Genomic DNA, 24615 nt, shown 5'->3' on the forward strand with positions numbered 1-24615 from the left:
ATATAAACCGATCTCCCGATTTGACATTTTGAGCCCCTGGAAGCCGCAATTTTTGTCCGATTTGTCTAAAATTTTGAATGTAGTGTTCTATTACAACTTCCATCGGTCTATAACCTGACATAGCTCCCATATAACCCGATCTCTCGAATGACATCTTTAGCCAACTACGAATGAAATCGGTCTGTAACCTGAAATATCTCCCATATAAACCGATAACTCGCTTTCACGTCTGTATCCCCTTAAAGTCACATTTTTTGTCCGATTTGGCACGTGGTGTACGGTCCAAATCGGTCTTTAACCTGATGTTCCCATATAATCCGATCTCTTGATTAACCTTGTGCGGTTCCTAGAAGCTTTCATTTTTGGCTGGTTTGGTAGAAATCGAGTACGTAGAGAAAAATTATGCCTTTGAATTAATTTTATTTTGTGTAAATTTTTCGCAGAATCCATGGTGGTGGGTTTCAAAGATTCGGCCAAGCTGAACTTAGCACGTTTTTACTTGTTTTACATAGCATAATTCTTCATAAATGTCGCCAGCATTAGGTGGGAATAACCAGCGCTGATGTTATCGCTATTTGAACCCAGGTTTTGCGTCACTTTCTAACGTCTACGCAACGATAGCCTTGCTTTCAATACTCACACCATATATCAACCGGATAGTTCAACAAATGGATGTAGTGCTCATATAAACAGATCTCTGGGTCAACATTTTTTTGAAATTTATCGTAGATTACAACTTTGCTAACCGCTTGGTGAGGTGATTTTTTGTTACAAATGCCAAAATGGAAGAGTAGAAAACTAATCTTATGTTCAATATTGCGACCAATTGTCAAGAAATGAAATTTGACATTTCCCATAGAAATAAAATTTGATAAAATTTTCTACAATAATTAAATTTGGACATAATTTTTATATTGTATATTAAAAACATTTTGACAAAATTTTTATCTAAAACGACATTTTTTTAGCAAATTTTTTTATTTTTTAAACAAATTTTCTTTGCTGTTTAGGACTTTTCATAGTCTTTAACTTGCCGATTTTCATTGTTGGCTTTTAATGCTTGAATGGGCCAATTCGGCAAATATTCTTATGCGTTTTGTTTTAGCCCTTCAAAGGCGATTTCATGCTATATACCTCATTTGAATTTCAAAACAGCTCTCCCCTCCCTCCTCCTCGGCCTTAATCCTACCATCTTCTGTTTCGTTGCAAACACAGCCATAATGTGGCAATTCAAACACAGTTTGTGGAAATGATACTTTTGGGGTTTTGCATTGGCATCCTCTGCTTGTCGTCTTCTAAGGCCATTATTATTGTTGTACTCCAATGATACATAAATGACGTCAATATGGTGTTGTATCATTAAAATTTTATTTGTTATAAAGAAACTTCTGTGGCAGAGGACTTTTCATCATCACTTGCCTGCATATGTTTCACGTGTTTATGGCAAATTGTTGTTCAGGGAAAAAAAAGTCATTAAAACAATAAGTGGCCAATCTGTGAAATATTTTATAAACATTCGTTGGAAAAAGATAAAAATGGCAGCCAAGGAATAAGGTATTATTTTTACAAACACATGGACATACAAGCTATCCAAAAAAAAAAAATAAAGAAAAAAAAAACACACACACACACATAAAAAAGTTGTAGGGAAGGGAGTGTTTCTTAAAAAGTCCAAGAACTCCCTAAAGGAAAATTTATTTTGTTTTTGTTTTTTTCTTCTTTTTTTTTTTTGAGGCACAAGTCTACATATCAAACGATATCTCTTAATCTCTGAACCTGAAAGATCTACTTCCAGAGAAACTTTTGCTTTCAGTTTCTCAGGCGAGAAATAGAAAAGTTTCCCATGTTTCCTTCCTATTGACAACGACAATCTCATGTCATAAAACTTTGCAATGAAGAAGAAGTAGCGGCAGAATGGAAAAGTTCATTTCCATTTCTTATTTTTTATTTCTATTTTTATTTCAACTTCTGCCGTTTCTTAATTCTTGTTGACATTTTCATTTGCAAGAGCTTGGTTCTTGTTGTTGTTGTTGTTGTTATTGCTAGCAGAATGCTGAGCCTATTTGTTTCTTCTTAGTTAGTTCTCTGACAGCTCCACATTGCAATATTTTTTTCTTGAACAAGAAGAAAAAACAAAAAACTCTGAATAAAAATAGCACAAGAAAAACCCAGGGTTGACTAGGAACAAAAGCTTCTTAAACTGTTGTCAGAAACTTTGGTCTTATGTATGAGCTGTTATTTTGGTATTGTATACAGGCAGATACATTTGCAATGTCCCAATGCTTGCTGTCTGCTGTTGGCTAGTATTGCATTTAAGTGCAACGGAAACGGAAGTGGAAGTTGACATAACAAAGTGTGTGCAAGTGTGAGTGTGTTTGTGTTTGTTTGACTCTCAAGCGTGCAGATGTTTTTCGTACTGCCTGCCACATTTAATGGCTGCTTGTAAAGCTTATGTTAATGAGTTGTACAACTCTCTTCATCCGTTACACACACACATACTAATGACTATACTCTCTCACTAAGCAATAAGCGTTGCCAAACATTAGCCACAAGGCAAAGTATGGCAAACTTTTGGGATAAAACGCTAAAAGATGAATAAAAAAATACACCAACAATTGTGTGAAAATGGGATGGAAGTAAAATAAAATTTTGACAAAATTTACTAAAGATATGCAATTTTGACAAAATTTCCTATAGAAGTGAATTTTCGACATAATTTCTTACAGAAATGAAATTTCAACACAATTTCTTATTAAAATGAAATTTTGAAAAAATGTATTATGAAAGTTAAATTTTGACAAAATTTGTTAAAGAAATAAAATTTTGACATAATTTCCCAGAGAAATGAAATTTGGACAAAATCTTGTATTTAAAAATCAATTTGTGTTTGTTTGTTGCTTGGTTTGTTTGTCTGTTCCGATTTTCTTGAAATTTCCGCAGATGGTGCATAATGATCCCGTTGTGAAAATAGGGTACTACATTTTTGGGTTTCTGAAGGGGGATCGGACTCTCCCCCTTACCTTAATTTTGAGAAACGCCAGATCTAGAAGATGGGTGGTTCGATTTGAGAGAAATTTTGTGTGATCTCTTATAGTAACCTTACACAAAAATTTGGTATCCAAATTTCGGATGGGGCAGCTAGGCGGGGTCCGCCCCTCCCACAAAACCTACCAAATATATATATATAGACCAATCACTACAATATGGGACTCAAATGAAAGGTATTTGCGAGTAGAATAGGAATCTGGTATCCAAATGTGAGACCAAGTGTTTGAGGGACCATCCCAACCCTCAAAAAACCCATAAATCGGACATATTTACCCACCATGGCAATGTGGGAATCAAATGAAAGGTATTTGCGAGAAGAATACGAATCTGATATCCAAATGCGGGACCAAGTTTCTGGAGGTCCATCCCTTTCCCAAACACCCCCCAAAAAGGACTTATTTATTGACCGAGGCAATATGGGTCTCAAATAAAAGGTATTTGAGTGTAGAATACGAATGCGATATCAAATGTGAGACCAAGTGTTTGTGGGACAGCCTATCCCCTAAAACACCCCCAAGAGGACAAATTTACGATCATAGCAATATTGGGTCTCAAATGAAAGGAACTTTGGTAGTAAAACACGAATCTGATATAAATATTCGGAAAAAGTGTCTATGGGGCCACCCCACTCCCATAACACCGCCCAGATAGAGCGTATTTGCTGATCATTGCAATATGGGGCTCAAATAAGACATATTTTATAGTATAACACGAGTCTGATATATATTTTCAGGCCCAAGTCACTGTGTCGCCGCCCCATCCCCCAAAAACACCCTCCAAACCGGACATGTTTGCCGACTATGGGAATATGGGACTCAAATGAGATTTATTTGGTAGTAGACCACGAACCTGATATCAACATTCCAGATAAACCTTCTAAGGGATGACCTACCCTCATAACAACCCCCAAATAGGACGTATTTGCTCACCATGACAATTTGGGCCTTAAAGAGAATGGAGTTCGATATTGATAGTTTATAGGGCCCATACCTCAAATCGGATATATTTGCTGACTTTTGCAATAAGAAGTTTGAGAAAGGTATTTGAGATAAGAAGATCAATTTGATACCCAATTTTGAGGCCAATGGCAATATGCGGTTCAAACAAATGTTATATCAGAGTAGAGAACGATGCTGATATATTTTCAGGGCTTAGTGTTTGGGGGACCACCCCACTCCCTAAAACACCCATAAATCGGACATATTTAATAACCAAGTCAATGTGGGGCTCAAATGAAAAGTATTGGAGAGTAGATCACAAAATTGATACCCATTTTCAGGACAAATGTTTTGCCCCAAATCACCTCACAAACAGTAATTATTTACTGACCATAGCAATATGGGGCTAAAATAAATGTATTTGGGAGTAGAATACGAATCTGATATCCAAATGTGGAACCATGTATTTGACGCATAGTCCCTTCCCCAAAATACCCTCCAAAGAGTGCAAATTTGCGACCATGGCAATATGTGGCTCAAATGAAAGGTATTTGAGATTAGAAAACGAAGTTGATTACCAATTTGGAGCCAAGTATTTGGGGGAGGCCTCATCCCATAAACTCCCTTTAAACCCATGGCAATATGGGGTTTAAAAAATGGTATTTGAAAGTAGAGCACGATGCTTATATTTTTGTCAGGGCTAATTGTCTGGGGGAACACCTCACCCCCGAAAACACCTTTAATTCGGACATACATATTTACCGAACATGGCAATATGGGGCTTAAATGAGAGATATTTGGGAGTATAGCACGAAATCCATACCCACTTTCGGGAGCCCACACTACCCCCTAAAAACACCAACCACCACCCTGGGGCCTTCCCACTCCCAAAATCCTCATGGGAACATCGTGCTCAAATGAAGTCTTTTAAGAGTGGAGTACATCTAAAATCCAAACTTAAAGGACCCTAGAATATTTGAGCGATTACTTTGGCCAATAAAGATAATATGGGATTCAGATAAAGGCATAATAATATACGCTATTAGTCATATTCTATTTTTCGTAGTATGGAATTTTACTTAAAGCTCTTTAATTGTCGAAATAAAATTTGCAAAATCTGTTCTGTTCCATATAAAGTAAAAGAAGGCGCAGCAAAGCGGGCCCGGGTCAGCTATATTCTTTAAAAATCAACTCTTGAAAAACTTTCTTATGAAAAAAAAATTTACAAAATTTTTCAATATTTGACTAAATTTTCTGTAGATATTTGTTTCCCCTAAATATTTTACATATGGCAACACTAAAAGCATCGACATCGTCCATCCTATATATATAGCCACTGATGGTACCTTATTTAGTTTCCTTATTACTGTTGAAATTAGTTGTCATTATTCCAGCAGTTAAAGTTTTCCTTCAAAGTTATTCGCTTCATGCCATGGAAAAATAAGACAACAGCAACTACAACTACAACTACAACAACTAGCACAACTTTAACAACTATTTTGAATAGTTTGAACAAGAATAGTCCTTGTAGCCATCAACCCAAGGCAGTTTCTGGTGTTTCTGGTTGGCTTGGTTGGTGTGTTGGTTGGCGTTGCGAAGTGCCAGAGTGGTGGTAATGACTGCGAAATCCTTGTTATTGTTAGCCAGCCGCCTTATCGGGGTGTCACCATTTCTCTTTAAATATTTTCGCAAAAGTTTTGCTGATTGTTTGAGTTCTTTTTCACTTCTGGCTCGTCTATTTTGTGGCCTAATTGTCTTCTAGTTACGTTGACAGAATTGGAGAATTGACAAAAGGTATTTGGGTTTTTTTCCAGGACATCAAAGCAGCGGCAGCAACATTGGCAACAACAGCAATAACATGAAGAAATTCTAATTAAAATGTATCGTCAATGCCTTACCAGAATCCTAAGCAGGCAATGTTAGGCATATATAATTCGTGGGAATCGTTTGAAGTAAGGTTTTCAAAAAGATAATGGCAAGAGTTTGTAAGCAGTTTTTTAAGGATAGAGAAGGACGGACATTGATAACGTCGTTATTACTGAATGAAAGCTAATATTTATTTTATAGATGGAATGAAAATAGTATGGTGTAATTCAGTCACGATTCGTTGCACAAATTAGGCGATTAGGTTCCGAATGAAGTTTAGTGTTTTAAACGAAAATAATTTCATAAAAATATTAAGTAGTAAGGCAATGTCCGGAAATTGAGGATTATTTATCAAACAAATAACCACTTTATAGACAAAAATACAAAATTAAAAATTACGTACTTACATGATCGATTTGCAGTTTAAGTTCATCCATTTTTATACACTTAAGAGTACTCCTAGTTGTTGTAGCAGTACAGAGTACAACCGGCTGCCATGGGTTGTGGCCCTTTGTTAGTCCTAGCAATATTGTTCCCTTTTTACGTCTAAATAGAACATTTCTGCAAAGAGGCAAAAAAACAAAAAAATAAAATAAGAACAATTTCTCATAAAATATTTAAACTAAATCAAATAATCAACAACTATCTGCTTATATTTTGTATATTGGGACGTCAAATAAAACATGTCATGCAAAATTTTGCCATATCGGCAATATCGGATGAAGGATATACATGGGAGCTATATCTAAATCTGGTCCGATTTTAAAGAAATTTCGCACACATATTGGGACATCAAATAATACATGTCACGAAAATTTATGCAAAGATCGGACCGAAATTTTGGCTACAATAGCCTATAAAGTTAATATCGGATGAAAGATATATATGGGAGCTACATCTAAATCGGAACCGATTTTTATAAAATATTGCTTACGTATTTAGACGTCAAATATTGGTTTGCCCAAAAAGTAATTGCGGATTTTTCATATAGTCGGCGTTGACAAATTTTTTCACAGCTTGTGACTCTGTAATTGCATTCTTTCTTTCGTCAGTTATCAGCTGTTACTTTTAGCTTGCTTTAGAAAAAAAGTATAAAAAAAGTATATTTGATTAAGGTTCATTCTAAGTTTTATTAAAAATGCATTTACTTTCTTTTAAAAAATCCGCAATTACTTTTTGGGCAAACCAATAGAACACTTTATGCTTAAATTTGTTGGTTAGGTAAGGTTAGTTTGAAAAGAGGGTGCGGATGTTAATCCGCCCCATGCCACTATGAACATACACCTAAGCTTGTTGTGCGCTCTAAATGCAAAAAAAAGAGTAACCTCGAAAAAGAAAATCAAAGTTAGAAATTCCGTGCTACTTACAAAATCCTTAATTGTTTTCCATGCCACGCCCTTAAGATGATTCATGTCTGGTATTGTGTCCCCACCTTGGTGCCAGTATTTATTAGACGCGAAAGCCGGGGAATGACAAAGGAAATGCTCCAACGTCTCATCATCTTTCCCGCACGCATACCGATTTTACATAAGTGAGCTCGTAGTCCTATGTGTCCCGTTATGATACCAATAGCTATATAGCCTTGTCATCTCACGATCTGGATCCCTCCCACAGTGGTGGTGTAGGGTATAAAGGGTATTATAGCACGAGGGCGGTTCCAAAAGTAGCTATCCTGACATATATGAAAATCTAGTCATTCCGTTTGTAACACCAGGAAATATTCGTGTAAGACCCCATGAAGTACATTTATTCTTGATCTTCTCGACATCCTGAGTCGATCTAGCTATGTCCGTCCGTCTGTCGAAATCACGATAGTGGTCGAATGCGTAAAGCTAGCCGATTGAAATTTTGCACATATACTTAATATTGATGTAGGTCGTTGGAGATTGGCCATATCGGTTCAGATTTAGATGCAGCTCCCACACAAACCGATCTCCTGATTTGATTTCTTGAGCCCCTGGAAGCAATTTTCATCCGATTTGGCTGAAATTTTGCATGTAGAGTTAAGTTATGACTTCCAACAACTGTGCCAAGTACGGTCCAAATTGGTCTATAACCTGATATAGTTCATATGTAAACCGGTCTCTCGATCATCTTTGTTCGGTTCCTAGAAGCATTAATTTTTGCTGGCTTGACAGAAGTTTGGTATGTAGAATAAAATTATGCCCTTCAACTAAATTTATTTTGTATAAATTTTTAGCCACCACCAAGGAGGTGAGTTTCCAAGATTCGGCCCAGCTAAACTTGGCACGCTTTTACTTGTTATTCTCTCATCATTTTAACACTTTAATTCGAAAGTTTCATTGCATTTGTTTTAAAACTTTGGATAGCACTTTAATTCAGGATTTCCAAGACATTCAAAAAGAAAATATCCTAACACGCTTGCAGCATTCTCTGCGTAATCATATTCGCTAATCCTTGTGCACGTACAACGTATGCGTGTCACAAGTAATAGACGTAGTGACAACTTGAAAATTAAACTTTTACTTGTCAAAAGTTTTAAATGTGCCTGCAATGCTTGTAGAGGAACGGAGAACGCTAAATATGTGATGTGCAAGGCCTTTTAAGGGTGTTAGTTTAGGTTACTACGGATGAAAACTCGGGTTTGGTTTTTTTTACTAAAATTTCAATGTTCGCGGGGGCCGTCTAGGTTCATCTAGGTTTTGTTGAATTTGGATACAGAAATCTGTTTTGTCTTTTAACCTATGGGAAGATTGGTCCATACAGCTATAACAAATGCAAATTTTCCTATCAAAGTTTCACTGAACAACAGTGGCAAACTTTTCAAATATCAGTGAGTGCTGCCGATTAAAGTTTAACCCGGATCGCCCTGGTGTTGGCATTTGGTTTGACTTTATAAATTAAAACTCCATGTTTTGTACAGTTGAGAAGTGCGTCTCTCAAACAAGTTGTGATTTGTCATTTTTGCAACAGTTAATGCTGGAAAAGTAAGTCATGAAAAATCGTAAAAAAAATTTGCCAAAATACCACCTCACAAATATAGCCAGCATAAGGAGGGGATAACCGACGCAGAACATTTTTCTGATATTCTCGCCAGGATTCGAACCCTGGCGTTTAGCGTCATTGGCGGACATGATAACCCCTACGCTACGGTGGCCACCAAGCTATCAATGAGTCTATAATAGCCCACTTTTCTAAATTTCATCGAAATCGGGTAAGTCCATATCGGCCAGAGATGCCAAGGAATCCATAACAACTCACGGTTTTAAATTTCGTCGATATCGAGCTACGAATACGTCTTTTATCGGCCTAAGATCTTAAATAACTAACTATATCCATATATGATCCTATGTAGATCATATTGGCAAAGGCCATTGAGGGAACGAAGCTCACCATTCCAAGTTTCGTTGTAATCGGATGAAAAATGTTTATTTAATAGGCTCAAGACCTTAGTTGGGAGATCGCTCTTTGTGACAGCTATATGCAAATATTGTCCCATGAAGACCCTATTAGCCAAGGATGTCGAGGGGATCTAAACAACTCAAATATTATGGAAATCGGGTAGTAAATGCGCTACATATTAACATATACTTCAATTAAGTACAGGAATTTGAGCAAAATTACATCTCAATATCTTCATATAATTCACAGACGGACAGATGCACACTCGACATAAATAGATTTCGAGAGAGAAGTTCGATTGCTTCCTTGTAACTCGAATGAAATTGAAATATGTTTTCAGAAATATTTTCACTTACACCGGTATTCACAATTTTTTTGACAGATTACCTTCAAAGAACTCTCAAATAAACCTACTTTAAAGCTGCATTCACTTTTGTGAATACCGGTGTTAGTCTTTAATTTAACCGGTTTTAGAGTCGACCTTCAAAGTACTAATTTACGTATGCAATTGTGGGCTTGTATGTGTGCAATTCATATGTATTTGTTAACGTTTATACAGCATCTTTGAGCGAACAACATTTTAGTTTTAGTTTGACGCAATGAAAGTTGTCAAAAAAAAAAGTAATGCAATACAGCGATGATACAGAGAAATTTTGCAGCAGGCACTTGACATGCAACACGATCTTACACACAGCTACTGTAAGGGTGAGGGCGAGTGTGAGTGTGAGAGCGAGAGTGCGTTTCGCATGGCAATATAAGAAGGCTGGTGTTGTTCATGCAGAAATGTTGAGAAATGTGCAAGAAATGCAAGTTTTTACGCAGCCCAACTAACACTAACACCAACACCAATACCATCATCATCATCATCACACACAAACCTTTAGCTATGGTGCTGTTACCGTTACTTAATACTCGCATCTACCGTTAAAGACTACAACAACTATGGCTATTCGTAGCAATGCTTAACATGTCACAATGCAACAGAACTTTGTTTCGGGTTTCTTTCCAAGAATATTGTAATACGAAAAGTTTAAGTTGCTGTTAAACTAATTCCGTTGTTGTTATCGTTTTTGTTGCCTAGATATATGTGACAACAATATGCGAGACAGCTCACAGCTCACAGCTCACGGCACTAACTACAGTTGCTGCATAAAACCTGAGATTACACATACGCTTATGCTCGTATCGATGAATGTTGGTGGGTGGATGGAAGGGGCTTTGTATGAAATATAACAACAACATAAAGTATAATAAAATAAAGTAAAAAGTTTTGCCTGCCTTATACGACAAACGTAAAATTTCACCAGTCTGATGGTTGTTTGGGGAGAGTGGGTGCTTAGGTATGCAGACAAAGGAATATGTTAAAGGTTTCCCTGTTAAGGAATGCGTAAATATTATTTGCACGTTACCCTGTGACACGTTAGCAACGTAGAAAGTTGCTCACATACGTTATCTTGCCATTTAAGACCCTACTCCATGGATGCGTAGATGTTTGTGTAACGTATTAAGGTGGCTGTTGGGATTAGGCATACAACGACAACAATGTTAAATTAAAGGTTTAAAATTTTGAAATACAAAAGCCATTACAAAATCGGTTGCTGTAACAGAGGTTTTAAACATTTTAAGAAACAAAATTCTTATTATTTATGAAAATGACAAGAAAAACTTAGTATAGAAGACACCTGTAATTACGTTTTTAAAGATTACAACGTATGGTAACCTTAAAATAATGGAAATATCAATCATTTTGGGAATATTTGTAAATATGCCGCTTAAGATTTCTGGTTATTCTATCATTTTGGGTATATTGTGTGTCCGTTATATTACTGATAAAAAAACAACAAATTTTTTGTAGAAAGTTTGATCCTCCAGCAATTTATTTCCGAAAAATGGTTGAAATCTTCTTTAAAAAGGGGTAAGAACAGCTAAAATTTTTCCAAGGCCAAGATTAAATACAAAAATTCAGTACTCTTACAGAAAAAAGTCTGCTGATTGTTAGTGATACATTTTGCTGCTATTACAGCAGCAGTCCTGCTGTCGTGGCAATAGGTACGCAATCATGAGATCATTTGCTGAAAATGTCTGTCGTTCAATTTATGATTGAGTTGTTGAAATTGGGGTAATATTATACAAGTAAAAGCGTGCTAAGTTCGGCCGGGCCGAAACTTATATACACTCGACCATAGATCGCATTTGTCGAGTTCTTTCTCCGATATTTCTTTTTAGGCAAACAAAGGATAAACGAAAAGAATCAGGTTATTGATCGATTTGAACCATTTGTTAGAATTCATAACAAAACACCTCATGCAAAACTTCAGCCAAATCGTATAAGAATTGCGCCATCTAGTGGCTCAAGAAGTCAAGATCGGTTTATATGGCAGCAATATCAGATTATGGACCGGTTTAAAGCATACTTAACACGTCGTGTAAAATTTCAGCCAAATCGGATAGGAATTGCGCCCTCCAGACGCTCAAGAAGTCAAGACCCCAGATAGGTTTATATGACTATATCAGGTTATGAACCGATTTCAACCGTACCTAGCACAATTGTTGGAAGTCATAATAGAGCACTTCATGCAAAATTTCAGCCAAATTGGACAAGAATTGTGCCCCCTAGTGGCTCAAGAAGTCAAGATCCAAGATCGGTTTACAAGGCATCTATATCAAAACATGGACCGATATAGCCCATTTACAATCCCAACCCGCCTACACTAATAAGAAGTGTTGGTGCCAAATTTCAAGCGGCTAGCTTTACTCCTTCGATAGTTGCTTTCGACAGACAGACGGACGGACGGACATGGCAAGATGGAAATTTGTATAACCGTCAGCCGAGTCTATTCGAAACAAACAAACAGACGGATAACCAAACAAACTTTGAGTTGTGTATAATAGAACGCAATACAATTTTTTGATATCGGAAGGTGGGCGGACCCTTCCCCTTACCCCAAAAGCACGACCCAAAAAGAAAAGTAGGTCGATCGTGACAATATGGGACTCAAATGAAAGGTATAAGGGAGTAGATTACGAATATGATCTGGAAGAAGCAATATGCTACAAAAAAAATTATTAATATCGGAAGGAAGCCGGACTCTCGCCCTTCAACAAAAGCACCACCCAAAAATAAAAGAGGACTGATGGGGATAAAATTTGGCTCAAGTACCTAGGGGGGCGCACCGACCCGAAAGCCCACTCAAATTGACATTTTGGACCATCTTGACAATATGGAACTTAAAATAGAGCTGGCAAAATATCGATGGCACTATCGATATTTAATTTTTTGACTGAATATCGATTGATATTTTTCCGATAGATACTATCGCAAAAGTTAATTTTTTTGCAAAACTAAACAAAAATAAGCAATCCAACACTGAATGTATTGTATTACATTGCGCCTATAGAGGGCGCAATTTTCATCGAATTAGGCAAACATATTGTACAACGATTTCTCTCATATGCCCATAGCCCATCATGGCTATGGGCTATGGGCATACGTTCCTCGTCACGGTGGTCTCCTATTATATATTTGGTAATTTCACCTTTTACAAAATATCGTTTAAAGTTGTGAGGCGGTCTTTTTTTGGGGTATTTAGGATTCCTAGCAACACATAGCGAAAAACAAACATAAATAGCTTTTACGACACAATAGAAGAAGACAACATTAAACCGAAACTTAAAACTTTCGTAATAAAGGCAATGTTTATGATGACATATGAAGTAGCGATCTGATCTGCAAATGACATTGTTGTTAGGGAATCTTAAAAATACAAATACATAAACAATACAAGAGCCAAATTGTGTTACCCAGCGGTAGTAAAAATAAACTTTTATCAGGAAAAAGAAGCATTGCAAAATATTCTATTTCTCATTTACTAAGACATTTATGAGACATACTTAGAAAGAAGAAAATTTTTTAGATTCAAGAAAATTCTTAACAACAAATATTTGTTAAGGGATTTATGTTAAGTACCAAGCCTTAATTGCTTTATCTCTAAGAATTGTATCTGTAATCAAGAACTAAATTAAATTTACCCCAATTATCGAAAAATGTTAGGAAAACATGCTCTTTGGTGAAAGATTTTTTACTTATTATAAAGGATTTTTTTACTAAGGATAAGTTAAAGCCACCTCGTACATAGGTGGCTCTGAATTTAACCAGCTTCCCTTCAAATTTTGAAGGTCAACGTGGCGCAGGGTCTAGCATGTCCGCCTAAGATGCTGAACGGCCTGGTTTGAGTGCAGGCAAAAACATTAGAAAAAAAATAAAGGTGGTTATTGCCTCACCTATACAAGCGAAATTTGTAAGGTTTTCAGCCTTCATCACAAAAGTAGGTCCCTTTTCATTGAACTACAATTATAATGGACAACTGTCATTGATATGAGATGGGTAATCCCACGATTACTTAAACGTACATGAGCTTGAAATCATTATCAAAATCCTACGATTAAGGAACAAATCTTTAATTTATGTAACAATAATCGTCCTTATGTGTAGGAGGAAAAATTATAAACGATTTGTGTCATTTCCATAGCTTTCGATAATCCCACATAAGTCTCTGCATTAAGATTTTCTCTACTTTATTTCCATTTGGTTAATAACAGCAAATCCTTGCGTCATTTAGCCAACCTTGAGGATATTCCCTTTCACTCCTCCCACACGCACATTTCAATCTCAAAAACTCTTCTGTTGCCCTATGCCAGCAGGTTAACTCGTTTTCTTTCATTGCGAACTCATTTGGAAATTCCAAACAAATCCAAATTGTTTACCTACGTTTTTCGCTTTGTTTCCTCAAGATTTTTGTTATTTCTGGCAAAATATTTTGTCTCTCCACCGTTTGCCGGTGGTTTGTTCCAGACACACCCCAACCCCTTTGCAAGCCGATACTAAAGTTTTGTTAATATATTCCTCCAAATAGCTGCAGCACTTAACTTTGTTAAAGTAAAGAGGATAATCGTGCTTTAGAGCTGATTATGGGTCTTAACAGGACCTCTTCTACTTCGTCTTATTCGTCGCTGGCTCATGATGATGAGGCAGCATGGGTTAAACAAGCAGCTGTAGTGGCAACAGCAAGACAATACACCGTCCTGATGAGCTGCTTCGCACAGAAAAAGGACATTAAGCAGAAGCATTCTTAACTTTACTACAACGACAAGTAATGAAGGTATTCCTACACTTATGTACACACTCCGGTGGCTTGGCTATGGACTTGGACAGAGTTGCTCGTAGCATATTTGCAGCCATTTGGTTTGCTCCAACTGAGACTGGAAGAATAATTTCATTATTCCTTGTACAAGGACATAAACAACAGCGTTGGGGGAAAATGGGAAGATGGACAGCCAGCCACTGGGAGTGGGGGTATGGGAGACAGCTGGGGTAAAATTATGCATAAATGATGAAGCTCCATCTGTGACTGTGTGTGAAACAAAAGGCTGTGGTGGAATTTGCTGCGCCTGGTTGGATTTGGCTTTCAGCACTACTCATCAACGACTGTGGCCCATAGCCCAGCTGATTATCTTTCATTTTCTTGCTTTATCTTTTATCTCCCAGCCTTTTGCTCTACTCCCCGCCTTGAGTTATCTTCGACTATGAAGTTGCCGTCTCTGAGCCTCTTTTATCATATTTTTGGGGTAAATTATGAACCTCATGAAAATAATGTTACTTCCGTTTTTATTATAAAGTCATTACAGTTTCTTCTTTTTTTCCCTCTTTGCTGGTGCGTACGTTTGTTCGTATAGTTAGTCGCTGAAGGATAAAAGGACTTAGTTGGTTATTTTTTTTATGCACATTTTTTTCTGTTCGTGATCTTTACTTTTGCCTCCAGCATGGCAAGGGCATATGTTTCAAAATACCGGCTGGTTCTGTTCCCTTGCAAAATATTTTTTTTAAAGCTGACTGGTATTTGAGCCACGAATGCCAATAAGAATGACGCCACGGAGGCACGGCAAAGCATGGCCGGATGAAGTCATACAATAAATTCACCCAAATATGTTTTCAAAATGTAAATGCGAGGAGTTATAAGGTTTAAGTGTTTATGAGCCATCATATTGGAGTGTTGAAGTGGCTATAGATAGCGGTGGTGGACACATTGTCCATTGAGTTCAAGGAGTATATGGCTTAGCGATTTTTTCTTGGGATAGGTTTTGAAAATATGCACATGATAACACTACATAAAGGACTTAGACATTACAAAATTAAAGATTTATTTCTTTAATGGAAGGACTTTGGTATTTATTTCCAGTCAGAGAAGCAATAGTTCTAAATAAGAAAAAAATCTTAATAATAAGTACAAAACTATTTCTAAATGAACATATCTGCTATTATTTGTTTTACTTACATTAAGAAAAAACTTCTTAATATTAAGTACAAAAATATTTCACCAAAGAAAACGTTTACTATCACGCAAGGAGTTGGAGTTTCTAGGCATCAACTCTACCGTAAGAAAGTTAATTAATAACTTACTTACTAAAATATGCATTACGGCAGGCTTGGAATCTGTGGATCTAAGAAGAAGGGTTAGCAGAGGAACTCCTCAGAGAGGTGCACTGTCTCCTCTACTTTGGAATATAGCCATTAACAATATATTATTGTCTCTGGAAGAAAACGTATGTTGATGAAGTGGAAATTGCGGTTAGGGGAAAGTTTCCCAGCACTCTAATGGGTGTACTTCAGGAAGCTCTACGTGCAACAGCAAAGTGGGCTACCGAAAATGGTCTAGGTAAAAATCCGTGCAAGACAGAAGTAGTTCTTTTCAGCAGCAAATACAAGTTGCCTACAGTGGAACTTGTCTCCTTGGATGGAGAGAATGTTCCATTTAAAGAAAGCGCAAAATACCTGAGTGTTTTGTTGGACAGGAAATTGAAATTCAAATCCAACATTTTGCAATGGGCAAGAAAGTCAACTCTTGCCCTATACACCTGCAGGAGGGCCATTGGTAAAAGTTGGGGGTTTAGACCGTATGTCATGCATTATGTATATACTGAAGTTGTCAGACCTATAATGGTATATGGTGTTGTGGTCTGGTGGACGGCGTTTCAAAAGACCACCTACTACTCAATACTTCATCGGATCCAAAGGATGGCCGGTTTGTGCATCACAGCCGAACTGAGGACGACACCATCTGATGCACTGAATAATAATTAATAATTAATGCTACATCTTATGCCTCTGGACATTGTGGTTCTAAACTAAACGACTAGTTGGACTTTGGGGTGTATTCTAAAGATCTAGAACTGGTCATATCGAAAAGTTTACCCGACAACTGCAGTGTGTATCAAGCGGAAATCCTTGTAATTAAAGAAGTGGTGGAATGGCTAAGATATATGTCATTACGATGATTGTCATTAATATCTTCTCAGACAGCCAGGCAGCCATTAAATCCCTGGAGAACGTATTTCTGAACACAAAAACCGCCCTCGATTTTCACAGATCTCTCAACGAGATGGCTGAACAGTTCAAAATTCACCTGTTCTGGGTGCCGGGCCACAGAGATATCCCAGGGAACTGTAAAGCGGACGAGCTTGCGAGACTAGGAACTACTCTACCAGGACCAGGCCCGAAGGACAACGAATGATAGATGGTTACAAAGAGGGGGCTGTGAGAACATTCCAAAACTATGTGGCCTCATCTAGACTTGAAAAGGTCTATTGTTTTGCTGTCATTGGCTAGAACAGACGTCTCAGTCATTGCGTCCGTTATGGCAGGTCACTGTCTAATCGGAAAACATGTTGACAGACTGATGATTGCCAGCAATGACTTTTGCAGAAGCTGTGAGAACATCAAAGAAGAGACTATAGAACCCCTTATGTGTGTCCCGCACTAGCAATTAGAAGGAGTTCCTTTTTTATTCCCACCACCATAGGATGGGAGTATACTAATCTGGTCAATCAGTTTGCAGCATATCGAAATATTGATCTAGGACTTTATAAAGTTTATATATTTTTGATCGTCTCGACATTATGATTCAAAGTAGCCATGTCCGTTCGTCCGTCTGTCGCAATCACGATAGCAGTCAAACGCGTAAAGCTAGCCTTTTGAAATTTTGCACAGATATTAAATATGGATGTAAGTCGTTGGGGTTGCAAATGGGCCACATCGGTTCAGATTTGGATATAGCTCCCATATAAACCGATCTCCCGATTTGACTTCTTGAGCTCATGGAAGCCACAATTTGTGTCCGATTTGGCCAAAACAAATCTTTAGAGTTAGTAGAAATTTGTCCACTTTTATACTAAGTTGAGTTAAAAACTTCTAAATATCATGTAAAACAATCTTTTTCCCAAGCAACGTTTTTCTTATTAAGTTGAAAATTTGGGTATATTTTAGAGGAGTCTAACAACTCTTTGATATTAAGAATTATTTTTTTATTTTATATAAACATTTCTTTACATCAAGTGATAAAATCTTTCATTGAAGAAAATTTTCCTTAAAAATTTCGGCATAGTTATTTTTAGTACTACATATCCTTAAAGTTAAGACATAAACTCGTTCAGGTTTTAGCACATATGTAGTGCTCTGAGTAAGAATATTAAGACGATACAAATGAAATGACGATTTTAGTACATCTCCGATGTAAATCTCATTTAGATTTAAATAAATGGTTCTGTACTAAGAAGCATATGTTACAATGTTTTTTCAGCTAATATGGTATATAAATAAGGCCTTGTATATCCCGACTCTTTGCCCATATCAATCTCCTTCACACTCTCAACATTTTTACCATTAAATGCAATGTGAAATCAATTCCCTCATATACTTCCCCCCAAAACTTAAAAAAAAACTGTCACACATGCCAAGAATTTCCATTGTTTCGGACGGACAAACAACGTTGTCAATGGCAAATCTAGTGCATAGATAGGCCCTGTTATCCAAAGAGGCCATTTTCGAGATTGTGACCAATTTGTTGTGCCCAGCATTGACAACAACAGTTCAAATCAGTTGATGTTCAGTTTCAGTCAATCACGGCTAACAGCCAACACCAAAGGACATGTAAGCAAAAGTCAAAATAAACGACATGCCAAAATTGATGCCAAAAATACAAGAAAAACGAGGCCAACTAAATTGGCTAAAAAAGAAAAAGACAAGAAACGGTTGTTAGAAGCAAAAATGCCACCAGAGAGAAGCGAACGTGTTAAAAGTGACAGGAAGACCAGGAACCGAAAAAGTAACGCATCAATGCGACCAGAGGGGTAGTTCAGACTTACAGGACAGACCATATGCCAAAGGATAAATCGAAAAAGACACAAGGGGTTGGCAAATATGAGGCAAGAGGTTAAGAGTGAACAAAACCAAAACAAGAAAAAAAGGACTCGTCAATAGGTCACATTCGGTTGGAACAGGCAGATTGTGAACTTGGCAAATCAACAACCAAACCGAACTACATTCTCTACCCCACTGACTACTTGACAAAAAATAGGAGTTGTTGACTAACAGTACGTTTGTCTGACGTTTGGCCCATCCACCCTCTTCTATATCGATTGAATTTGTCCCATTTCTATTCTTTGCTGAGCATGGCAAAAAATTCCTATTCTGATTTCATTTTTCCGTTTCCTTTCCTAACACTGTCCCTCTACCACCAACCCTACTCTAGGAAATAATGCCTAATGGCTGGCGCTCTTCTCCCCCGGCATGCCCGCTGAACATGAAGAGGTTAATGCCAAAGCAAACCCACCGGTATTCCTAGCATCCTGCCAACCGTTATTCTCTTCATTTTATTATTAAAGTTGCAGATAAAATTGGTTGTTGACTTTGATTTTTATTGGTTGCGAATTGAGAAATCGCTGCGTCTGGTTTTGAATTCTGTTTTCCTACTTTTTCAATTATGTTTGCCGTAGGGAAGTACGAGGCAATTGCCATGCTGCCCAAGCCCTTAAAAGAGCAGGAGGAGGTTGGGTGTAGGTACTTTGTGCATGTGTTAGTGTGTGGAATGTTGCCTGACTTTCTGTTTTCCTTCTGTGACTCCTCCATCTGCTGGCGCTTTAAAAGACATTTTTGTCAAATCCCTTAGCCGTAAAAGCCATTGAATGCTGACGGGGTAAGTTTACGTTTCGTTTACGTTTACGTTTAGTGGGTTATGTACGTTTTGGCCTGGCAACCAATTGAAACAATGTGATGCTTAGTTTTGGCTTCAGTTCTATCACCGTACTGTTATTGAATTCCTTGAAGATGGCTGCTGCTTGAAATTAAGAAGAGACAGCAGCAAAATCACAAGAGATTTGTTGCACCGAAAAAAATAATACAAATACAAAAAGGGAAAAATTCAATGAATTTGTGTCCAAAAATAGATTAAAGTCTAGGTTTAAAAAAATTTTATGTTTAAAAAATTTTCATTGAAATTTAAAAAAATTAATGAAATATTCCTTTCGAAAACATCCCTCTCTCTCTTAAAAATTTCATTGAAATTTTCTCTTTAGAAAAACGTCATTAAAATTTTCTAACTAGAAAAGAAATTTTCTCTTAAAAAAATATCATCGAAATTTTCTCTTTAGAAAAAATTTAATTAAAATTTACTCTTTAGAAAAAATTTTATTGAAATTTTCTCTTTGGAAATTATTCATTAAAATTTTCTCTTTAGAAAAAATTTTATTGAAATTTTCTCTTTAGAAAAAATTTCATTGAAATTTTCTCTTTAGAAAAAATTTCATTGAAATTTTCTCTTTAGAAAAAATTCCATTGAAATTTTCTCTTTAGAAAAAATTTCATTCAAATTTTCTCTTTAGAAAAAATTTCATTGAAATTTTCTCTTTAGAAAAAATTTCATTGAAATTTTCTCTTTAGAAAAAATTTCATTGAAATTTTCTCTTTAGAAAAAATTTCATTGAAATTTTCTCTTTAGAAAAAATTTCATTGAAATTTTCTCTTTAGAAAAAATTTCATTGAAATTTTCTCTTTAGAAAAAATTTCATTGAAATTTTCTCTTTAGAAAAAATTTCATTGAAATTTTCTCTTTAGAAAAAATTTCATTGAAATTTTCTCTTTAGAAAAAATTTCATTGAAATTTTCTCTTTAGAAAAAATTTCATTGAAATTTTCTCTTTAGAAAAAATTTCATTGAAATTTTCTCTTTAGAAAAAATTTCATTGAAATTTTCTCTTTAGAAAAAATTTTATTGAAATTTTCTCTTTAGAAAAAATTTTATTGAAATTTTCTCTTTAGAAAAATTTCATTGCAATTTTTTTTTTAGAAAAATTTCATTGCAATTTTTTTTTGAGAAAAAATTTCATTCAAATTTTCTCTTTAGAAAAAATTTCATTGAAATTTTCTCTTTAGAAAAAATTTTATTGAAATTTTCTCTTTAGAAAAATTTCATTGCAATTTTTTTTTTAGAAAAAATTTCATTCAAATTTTCTCTTTAGAAAAAATTTCATTGAAATTTTCTCTTTAGAAAAAATTTCATTGAAATTTTCTCTTTAGAAAAATTTCATTGAAATTTTCTCTATAGAAAAAATTTCATTAAAATTTTCTCTATAGAAAAAATTTCATTAAATTTTTTTTTTAAATTTTCTCTTTAGAAAAATTTCTCAAAAATTCTCTTTCCAAAAAATTTCATAAAACTTTTCTCTTTCAAAAAAAAAATCTATTAATCACTTCCGGTGTATATTCCAATACAAATATGAGCACACACCATCGAAAAAATTCGCCATCGATGTTGGGGGCAAGTTTCTCAGGGAATATCCAACTCCATTGTGTAACCCTCGCCAAACAATAGACATAATGCCTTTTGTCCCTGTCCCCCCTCTCGTTGGTGATATATGAAGCTTTTTGTCTGTTTACATAGAATCCTAAGAGAGGAAGATTGGGGATGGGTGTGAGTAGAGGTAGTGAAAGACGATTTGTTACGATTTTCGAGGATTTAAAATGTCAATATCAATTTTGCGTAGTAGCTCTGTTTCGAAAGTTTAATACCTTCACTAAATTTGTTTATTTACTCAAATGCCAGCAAGTTCTAAGGCAGTATTCATTGTATGAATCAGGCGTGTGGGATGAGGTGGTGGGAGTCAAATGAAACCCCTTGCTTAAACTCAAGGCAAGTATTGATACAAATATTGGTGGAGCATGCAGACATCAAAGGCAAATATCGACAGCAGCAGCAGCAACAACAACAACAATTCCCCAACGAAATAAGCTGAGCACCGTTTATTTAAGCAATAAAAATAATTCACAATACACCCAAAGGAAAAGAAATAAAACGCCTTGCGTCTTTCTATTGAGATTGTGATAATGTCAAGATACGGATGAGTAAAACGAATCCCTTCTGCTCTTCTTGTTGGCCATTGTTGGCTAAGATGCGGAATTGGCGAAATTCCCTTGCCTGAAGAGGTCGCTAAAGTGCAACTTTAACCTTACGCCTGACCCATATTTCTGTTTGTTTTTTTTTTCCTGCGGAATTTGCCACAACCAAATTAAACAAACAGAAGTTTTCCTTTGGAATGCTAGCATGGGAAAAAATTCAACTCTAACTTTAATTATCCTTTCAGGTAAATTGTTGAGTGTACGAAGAATGATGCCAAATGAACAACCAAATGTAAAAAATAAAACAAAATGGAAAATAGAAATCTCAAGAGAATTGGAAGAAAAGAAAAGGGGTGGAGGGGGCTAGAGAAGGTTAAGAAATACAAAAACGTATGCAGGTACACGTTACAAACACCGGAAACGGAAATACGTTGAGGAATGCTATTGAGACCCGCACTCAAGTAGCGCATAGCGAACAATACGGCGCACACCCACATACATTCACACACACACACACACCCAATAACAAAACAAAGTTTTTCATTTATTCTACAAAACAAATGCGAAAATTTATCTTTCAACAGTTTCGCTACTTTTGCCAAACTCTCGAGAGCAACTACCCAAGCGAGTAGATTCAGTACTTTGGCGATAATGAGTTTCTCAAAGCGAACACGTTAAACCTGAAGAGCACAGGGCACTAGAGGTGGAGCGTTAAGGGTGAAATAAATAAATTTACAGTTTCAAATTGTTTGGAAGTGAGCGAGAGAGAGGGAGAGAGAGCGGGATAGAAAAAACGAAAGTTTTACATTTTCTTGCAAGAGTTGCTTGCTGGGTACTCGTCGTACTTAATTAAGAAAAATTTGCTCAAGTTAATGTTGGTAAGCTTGTACTCTTTGAAGATATGCACACGCTCCCATACACCCGCACAGCCCCACATGCCCACACATACCCATACACCCATACATCACAGGCATGCCCTCAAAGACAACTTGGAATGCTGTTATCCTCTTGATTTGTATGGGTTTTATATTTTCATCCTGTGAGTTTTCCTCTACTTTTTCTTAGGATTATTTAGGTTGACATGCTTAACTTTTTAGTTCAGGTCCAGTTAACTTTATGCACAGTGGTTTAAGGACACTGACATTATAATCTAATTACTCATGAATATGGCATAATATATGTCGAGTTTGATAGATCCTAGTGATGAGTTTGTTGTGGTGCCAAACGAAATCGCGATTTGGGAAACCAGTGAAATGCAATCACAGCAAACACATTTTCTGCCTAAGTTTGGAAATAGGTTTTGCCTCGAATCAACCCAGTAGGGTGAGATTAATGAGAATCAGAGTTGAATGAGAGAGGGCGAAGTCTAGTGAAAGGGGGAGTGAAGGAGAAAGGAGAGGATAAATAGATGTTTTGAAAGAGGAATCGATAGAAAGATGAAAAACGATGATAGATAAAAAAATTATTAGCAACCTTATAAAAAACTGCTTATTGAACAGAGAGATGGATGTGCAAAGTAGGCTGGAGATAGGATGGAGCCCCATCCGTCCGTCTGCCTCTCCGTCCTTCTTTCAGTCGGAAGCACTTAAACTTTTGAGAGAGTAATGCTAAATGGGTCAAATCGGTTTATGTTTAGTTATAGCTCCCATATAAACATTGTTGAGCCTCTACAGGGTATATGGATTTCAATATCCATGGCAAGTAGGGTCCAAATCGGTTTGTAATTTAACTAAGTTACCATGAAAACAGATCTTCCATTGAATTTGATACACCAACTGGTGATTAAGATATAAAATATTTATATCCTACATCACTACTGTGGTACAGGGTATTATAACTTGGTGCATTTGTTTGCAACACGGAGAAGGATGAGAGATAGACCCGTTGATAAGTATACCGACAGACCCGGAATCACTTTCTGATTCGATTTAGCTATGTCCGTCTGTCTGTCCATGGTGATTTGTGTACAAACTACAGGTCGCAGTTTTTACCCGATCGTCTTCAAATTTGGTATGAGAATGTTTTTCGGCCTATGAACGAAGCCTATTGAAATTGGAAAAAATCGGTTCAGATTCGGATATAGCTCCCATATATATGTTCGTCCGATTTGCAATAATAATGCAATAAAATGGTCATTTGTTAACCGTTTTTCTCGAAATTTGGCAAGAAGGATTTATTTATGACTCTCGATACTTCCGTTGAATTTCATAGAAATCGGTTCAGATTTAGATATAGCTCTCATATATATATCGCCCGATTTTCACCTCTAGAGAGCCACTTTATGATATTTATTACTGTTTGAAAATTTTTAATCGAAATTTGATACGGATTGTTTAGTAACCAATCTGAAGTTCATCGCCGAAGTCCATCAAAATTGGCTCAGAATTAGATTAAGCTCCCACTTTGTACCTATAGTGTAGGTGTAGGGTATTATTTGGTTTGGTTTTAACATTGTATTGCTGCTATATTTCAAAGCTTTTTTCTATGTTATTTCGACATTATCCAATCGAAAGTTTCAGAAAACCTCAAACTAATCTCTTACAGTTTAAGCCACTGTACTGCCATCTTCAACAACTACTACTATGCTGTGTGGAATTATTCAAATCTTAAGTAAAACCATTGCGTGTTGAATAATACTGTCATTGGATTCATTAAGATAATTGCTGTCGTTCCATCTCAAAAGCAGCATAAAAGTTGCAAAACACTTTCTTCTTCTCGCTGAACTCCTTAAAGAGGCTCTTTCTGAAATGCCAACGTCATCGTCATCGCCATCGCCACCGATCCTTTGCCTGCAATGTTTGGTCGACGGTCGGTACACAGTCGACGACAAAATGTTAAAAGGTGAATTAGAAAAGTTTCCGCGCTATACAAAGAGCACAAAAACAAGATACATGCAGCCACACAACACGCACACAGCGACAAGGAACTCAAGAAAGTGTTTTTCCTTTTGCTTAACCAATGAAAAAAAAGGTCATCTCAAAAAGATTTCAACAAAATTAATTAAAGAAAATGAGAAAATGGCTACAAAAGGATTCATATCCGCATTTTCTGCTGCTAACAATCCCAGATCCATTTATCCAAGCAGCAGCAGCTTTGTTTCAACCGCTGCTCAACCTGGACACAGTGTCGACTTGTTAATCCCAAGAAAATACATACTCGAAGAAGGTAATGTAAT

The 24615-nt window shown here is 36.3% G+C and overlaps 1 protein-coding gene and 1 long non-coding RNA gene across 4 annotated transcripts in view; one reads left to right on the top strand and one right to left on the bottom strand.

The window, feature by feature from the left end:
* The window catches only part of LOC131997795 (uncharacterized), a 203351-nt gene that overhangs the window by 75118 nt on the left and 103618 nt on the right, over positions 1-24615 (bottom strand). Inside the window, exon 3 of the long non-coding RNA XR_009398422.1 lies at positions 6260-6413. This is a non-coding gene — a long non-coding RNA (uncharacterized LOC131997795). The remainder of the gene's footprint in view (positions 1-6259; positions 6414-24615) is intronic.
* LOC106089680 (probable serine/threonine-protein kinase roco8) overlaps positions 1-24615 on the top strand; it is a 113317-nt gene that overhangs the window by 70061 nt on the left and 18641 nt on the right. The window lies entirely within an intron of this gene.

This window comes from Stomoxys calcitrans, chromosome 5, assembly GCF_963082655.1.
Source record: "Stomoxys calcitrans chromosome 5, idStoCalc2.1, whole genome shotgun sequence".
Classification (NCBI taxonomy): Eukaryota; Metazoa; Arthropoda; class Insecta; order Diptera; family Muscidae; genus Stomoxys; species Stomoxys calcitrans.